Source organism: Cylas formicarius, unplaced genomic scaffold (assembly GCF_029955315.1).
Source record: "Cylas formicarius isolate icCylForm1 unplaced genomic scaffold, icCylForm1.1 PGA_scaffold_4__25_contigs__length_36172078, whole genome shotgun sequence".
Taxonomy (NCBI): Eukaryota; Metazoa; Arthropoda; class Insecta; order Coleoptera; family Brentidae; genus Cylas; species Cylas formicarius.
Genome location: NW_026844334.1, coordinates 17296334 through 17302517, shown reverse-complemented (window position 1 = coordinate 17302517; position 6184 = coordinate 17296334). Strand labels below are relative to the sequence as shown.

At 34.1% G+C, this 6184-nt stretch overlaps 1 long non-coding RNA gene across 1 annotated transcript; it reads right to left on the bottom strand.

Moving 5' to 3' along the window:
* Positions 1-1444: 1444 nt before the first annotated feature.
* On the bottom strand, positions 1445-3753 carry LOC132701338 (uncharacterized). The gene is made up of 4 exons (XR_009618772.1): positions 3471-3753; positions 3308-3415; positions 2864-3025; positions 1445-1979 (listed from the first exon to the last, which is right to left on the bottom strand). It is a non-coding gene; the product is annotated as an uncharacterized LOC132701338 (long non-coding RNA).
* Positions 3754-6184: the final 2431 nt, after the last annotated feature.

Sequence of the window (6184 nt, the reverse complement as noted above, 5' to 3'; positions counted from 1 at the left end):
CCATTTCAGCGAGGAAAAAAAGAAGCGATACTGACATTTTCTCGAGTGTAGATGAAAGTGATCAAGATATAATACTGCGTAAAATTTACCAGTTATACGAGGAACAAAGCGTGCCTACATTAGATATCTTAATTAGAAGGTTTGAAAAAGATGAAACCGGTATTAAATGTGGCAGCACTACCTTATGGAAGTGTATTCAACACATGGATTTTAGATTTTAAAAAAATGACAAAATGCAAGTTTTAATGGAATCTTTTAGATTTCGGAAATGGCGACTGGAATATCTAGAAAAAATTAGGACTTACAGAGAACAACAAAGGCCAATTATTTACTTGGATGAAACTTGCTTCGACACTTATGGTACCCCGGAAAAGGGTTGGGTTGACTCAACTGGTGTAAAACAAACGCGTCATCAAAAAGAAGTAAAAGAATAACTATTTTGCATGCTGGCTCTAAAGATGGTTGGATTCCAAATGGACTTTCTCTGTCTGCGAAAAATATTAAAGATTCTTCTCTGGATTACCATGAAGACACCACCGCTGATTTATTTGAAAGTGATTTAAAAACAAACTAGTTGCACACATTCCTTCTAATAGCGTAATTGTAATGGACAATGCAAGTTATCATAGTAGACAGTTGACTAAAACCCCTTCCTCATGTGACACAAAAGCAACAATTCAAAACTACATGTATAATAACGACATTTATTTTCACGAAGATTTTACCAAAAAGCAATTAATTGAGGTTCTACAATGCTTGAACCTACAAAAGGAATACGTCTGTGATAATTATGCAAAAAATCTAGGGCATACAGTTTTAAGGCATCCACCTTACCACTGTATATTTAATCCCATTGAACATGTTTGGAACCAACTGAAATCTGCCATTCGTCGTAACAATGTTTTTCCCCGTGTTAACTCCAATGTTCTCAAACTTATAGAAACCGAAGTTTTTAACATCCCTCCACAACGTTGGGCAAATGCTGTTAAACATATAGAAAAAGCAGAACAACGTATATCTATATTGAAAATCATAATTAGAACAAGCGATGATAGCGATAGTGATACTGATATATTTTGTCAATAATTTTAAGGAATTTAAGTGGGTAATAAAAATAATTTGTAATTTTATTTTAGATTTAAACATAAATACATACATAAATAAATAAATATTGTTTAGTATCTTTGCTAACGAAACCCCAAGTAATTAAATTCTAAGCCAAGTACCGACCTGTTCGGCCATATTTCATTCTTACAGCTTGCCCAGGTCTTTCTTATATCTATGAACACACTTTACCGTTGTTGCAACTCGTTAGAACACACCGTTTTCGAGAAAAATGCTTTTGAAATTTTAATTACAAATATTTTTTTTAATTTTAATGTTTACAATCGAGGTTCAGATAATCATTAGCAAGCCTTGGAAGTTAATGACGCGTTTCATTTGTTTGTGTTGCTGGGTAAATAAAAATTAAATGTCTATTATTCGACAGCTTTCAATTTTGTTCATTGTTGGTAAAAAACAGTTTCTACTTGGATTGTTCTTATTAATAATTTTATTAACAAAAGTCAAACCAAACTATCAACTGTAAAGCTAATTATTGTAATAAAAATTATAAACTTGACATTTTAAAGAAGGTGCTCAAAAAGATTTCCTTGCTCACGAAGGCATACGGCTAATTGCATGTGAGGGACGTGAAATTTCGAAATTATTTTGTCGAATTTGATTTCCTGCCAAAGGTATTCTTTTGCGCAACACCTCCTCGCTGTCGACTTCTGTTGCATATATGCTATATCTCTTATACGACCCCAAAAATGTAATCCAATGGATTGAAATCCAGGGAAGGGGGTGGCCACGGAATAGGACCACCTCTTCCAATCCATCCATCCCGGATTCGCTCGTTCAGCCAGTTTCTAACATTAACACCGTAATGAGCTGGTGCTTAGGTCAAATTTTTCCCACGCCTCCCGTGTTACCCGTCCCTGAAGACAATCCAATACCAAGTTTTAGTTCATTTAATTGAGCCTAAACAGTTTAGTAACTGTACAAAATTTTATTTAAAAATATTTACGTGTTTCGAAAATATTTACAAAAATAGCCATCACCTATTCAAATTTAACACCCTGTATGTTAGAAACTAAGACGTTTTGGACCCTAGTTTATATAAACTACTATCCTTATTTTAAGTCACAGAATACGTGATTAAAATATTGACGTCTAATTTCGGGGCACCCTGTATAAAGTATTGTCAAAATTTAAGTTAGATTAGAAGGAAGGAAGGAAGGTAGAAGATATCTACCACCTGTGAAAGTAGTAGAACAAGCCTCAGCGAAGTTATGCTAGCTATGAGGCTATAATATCTTTCAGGTAATGGGGCAAGTATTGCTGTTTGACGAGACAACAGTTTAAAGCAAAAACTTAAAAATATTGCCCACCTCAGGCGCTAAATCGAATAATGCCATAACTATTATACAATCAAAAATTCTCTCAAATCAAATCTAATTAAAAATACATACAGGGTTGCTAGTAAAGAATTAGTCATATGTTAAGAGAGTCCCAATAATTCAACACAGCTAAGTTGAAATAATTTTTAGGGCAAGAAAAAATAATAGTAGCCTATAACAAAAGAAAATTCTAAAAGATTTTTTGAGGATTATTGATTGTTATTATTTATATAACAACAGCTTTCGTTAGTTTTGGTTAGTGTGTGCACTAGATACCATAGCAAGGATTCCTGAAATTCATTTGATTATGAAATGTGTAGATAATCTATCTGTCGACTTCTACTTGTGACTCAGTTATAAAATATACATCACATTGGGTTTTTGGAATTTCTGCTTTTTAAAAAACAAAAGTTATGACTCACCCAGATTTTTATTTAAAGAACCAAATTGTCTTTGGTCTCATGAACTGGAGTACTAATTTACAACTTGTTCCTATGTGTCAGAAGGAAACTCATATTGCAGAATAAGTGAAATTCTGCGCCATATATACTTTTTGTCCCGGAAAATACAGTAACACCGGCGACCTGAAATATCGAAGTAAAATTCGAGTTACACTTTGCTGGTTTTGCAAAAAAAAGCAACCGAAAGACCGCATAGAAACTTGCCATGCTCTGCGGCAGGGTATCTTTTTAAATGTTACGTTAATAGACCGTCTATTTTTACCGAACGCTGGATCATTTCGTGAGAGTTTTCGGCTCTGAAATTGGAGTAGGCCCCCGAACAAATCGAAAACCAACCGTTCGACAAAACTCGACGTTATTGAACGCCCTTGCTGCTGTTCCGCTATACATATATAGAAAACTTACGTTCCAAATCCGGGGAAGGTACTTGAGATTTTCTCGCTCGGATTGTAGCCCCAGAGTAACCGAGCAACGTAAATTTTAAAGAAAACTTCTCGAATATAAGAAAAAATGCTGGAAACAGAAAAAAAGAAATGAATATGTTAAAAATTGTACTTCAGAGTCTCACTTAATGTTATAGCTAATTTGGTTCCCCAAGTTTTATAAACGTCCCGATTTTCTGTGGTTACATTAAATAAGTTACATAAGGAGATTAAATATAGAATAAAATTATTGATAAAGGCCTATAAATATAGTCTTATCACTCAACAAATACATCACTCAAAAAATATCAAAAGCAGGTCTTCAATCTCGATCAATACCGCTACCTGAAAGAAAGTAGGAGTAAAAAAGCAAATTATAAATAAATAATGGATTCAAACAAAAATAAAGGAGTAGTCTCCAGTTGCTACGTCCAATATATTTTTCTTGTCTCATAAACTTTGCTTTACAATGAGTAGCCATTGCGCCCAAAAATCTTTTTGCACCTTTAACACAAAAAAAAAATTATTCTTGAAGCAGATATTATTTAAACAATCTTCGTTAACTCAACTTCTTACCTATATTAGTTTTTGTTAGTAGACGTATACGAGTATCTAAAAATTCGTAAAATAAAAGCAGCAAATAAAAATGCTTTTTGATAGGTAGTCGGAATAGGAGGCGTTATATAAAAATAGTAAGAGTAATATGACAGTAATATGATAGTTATAGTAATATAATAATAACTGAAACCATTATTTACTAAGTTATAAATTAATGGTTACAGCTTGATATTAAATATCTATCTAAGTATATATGGGATCAAATTAATAAAACATTTTAGAATATCTAAAACATTATGATCCATCTCTCATAAGCTAAAACACTTGTGGAACCAAAAACCGTTGCTTAATTAAAATTTGAGAAAAAAAATTAATAGAGTTTTGTAAAATTCATTTGAACTGTGAAATGAAAAGGAAAGTTCCATCAATAATTTAGAATGTAGTTCTACTAATCCTGCACTCAGTGCTTTATTTAAAACTGTATTTTAGGTGGGCAATATTTATTTCACACGAAGTAAGTCAGTTTCTTTCATATAGTGATTAAAGAGGCGAGTGAACTAGAGAACTTTGCATTATTTAACTGTCATAAAAGCAGTTTGAAAAAACTGAAATTGATATTCCACGAAAGGACGGAAAAAACTCTTTAATCGGACCAAAACAAAGAGCTGATGGAGCGTAAACTTTCTTGTCTCACGTATACTGTAGGATCCGAAAGCTTCTCCCCGGAGTAAATCGATTTGGAACTTACACTTGCGCTTCGTTAATACATTTTTTACAGCCATATACCTATTTAATAAAATATAATCTTAATTCTATAATATGTACCTAAATTAGAAAGGCGTGTTCCGCGTATATCACAATCCGTGCCATACAAAGCATCTTTGTACGTCCATCATCCTGACAAGCGATCATTAAATAATTCAATCAGATCATATTGTGAACAGCGTTAGCGAAAATTCCTCAGAATCATTATCCCAAGTACTAACCCGCACTTTCACCTCGACGGACTCTTTAATGATAACTTTGTTACTTTATCAAACAATCATCACGCTCGTATTAAATCAGTACCCGTACACAAGTTGAAAAATAAAATTGGTGCTGGCGATTGGGTTCTTCTCCGCCTGGCCACGGAGCCGTATAAAAGAACGCAGCCTGGTCGTGGCCTTAACCGGCCGCAAACAACATAATGAGCCTCTCCCGTAATAAGCAGACACGATGCCTGCCTCTTTCGGCACCTGCTTAGTGCCTCTAATAACACCTTGTACTATCTCGGACTAAATCGGGCACATCTTCGCAGGCAGCGACTTTAGATAGGTCGGTTTCGACCAGGATCACTTAAAATGTCGACATTAACAAGGAGTGTCAAACACAATTCCTTGAATACAGAATGATTCTATCTGCTATCTTGAGGAATTGAAGGAATAATGGACGACAACCTATATTGTAGAAACATTCTGTTATAGTGAGCGTTCTAGATAATTCTAGATAACTTTTGGCAGCATCTACTCATACATGTCTCTTACGATTTCTGTAAAAAATTAAGCAATACCTTATCTTTATCTCTGCTTATTTACTTTTTTAATAGTTTATTATGCAATAAGTGCGATCAACGTCATTTTAGTCACGAGTTTGGTTTGATACGACAGATAAGCTTAGTGGAGCGAGTGTTTAATAAACGATTGTTTGCGTGAATTTGAGCCTGTGACGTTACCATCAGAACTAACAAACGTCAAAGTATCATTAGTATTTCAAATCTACTGAAAACATTCTATCTGGTCACTAAAGTGTCGGAAACTTTGGAAGCGGCCTGTGCCAGCGTTTCATGAAGCTGTAGTTTTAAAGTGACACGATCAGTGCAGAATTATTCGGTATTTTAGATTAGCAAGATCTAAAACACTCGTTGTGTATGATCTATGTTGGATATGATTATGATAATTTCATTACAGGGTCCATCACAATTGTACAGAAGCATTAGGTTTTTAACAGAGTTTCGACGGAATTTCATAAAAATCTCTATGCAAGGGAAAAGGGCCAAAAATAATAAACGCACTGATTCACAATCATAATGTATACAAATTAATTAAAATTTCCAGCAAAGTATACCGTCTTCCTGCTTTCATAGACTACCCTTAATAAAAGCATCTTAATAAGTGTTTAACAACCACCTTAAGCTAGGTAAGTAAATAACTAGCTAGTAAGAGCTATAACAAAACCTTCCTCCTATCCTGTGGCCCAAAAATTGTGGTTATTTTACTGGTTCTAGTTTCATCCCCAAACGTAAATCCACTCCTGTTGTTTTGCA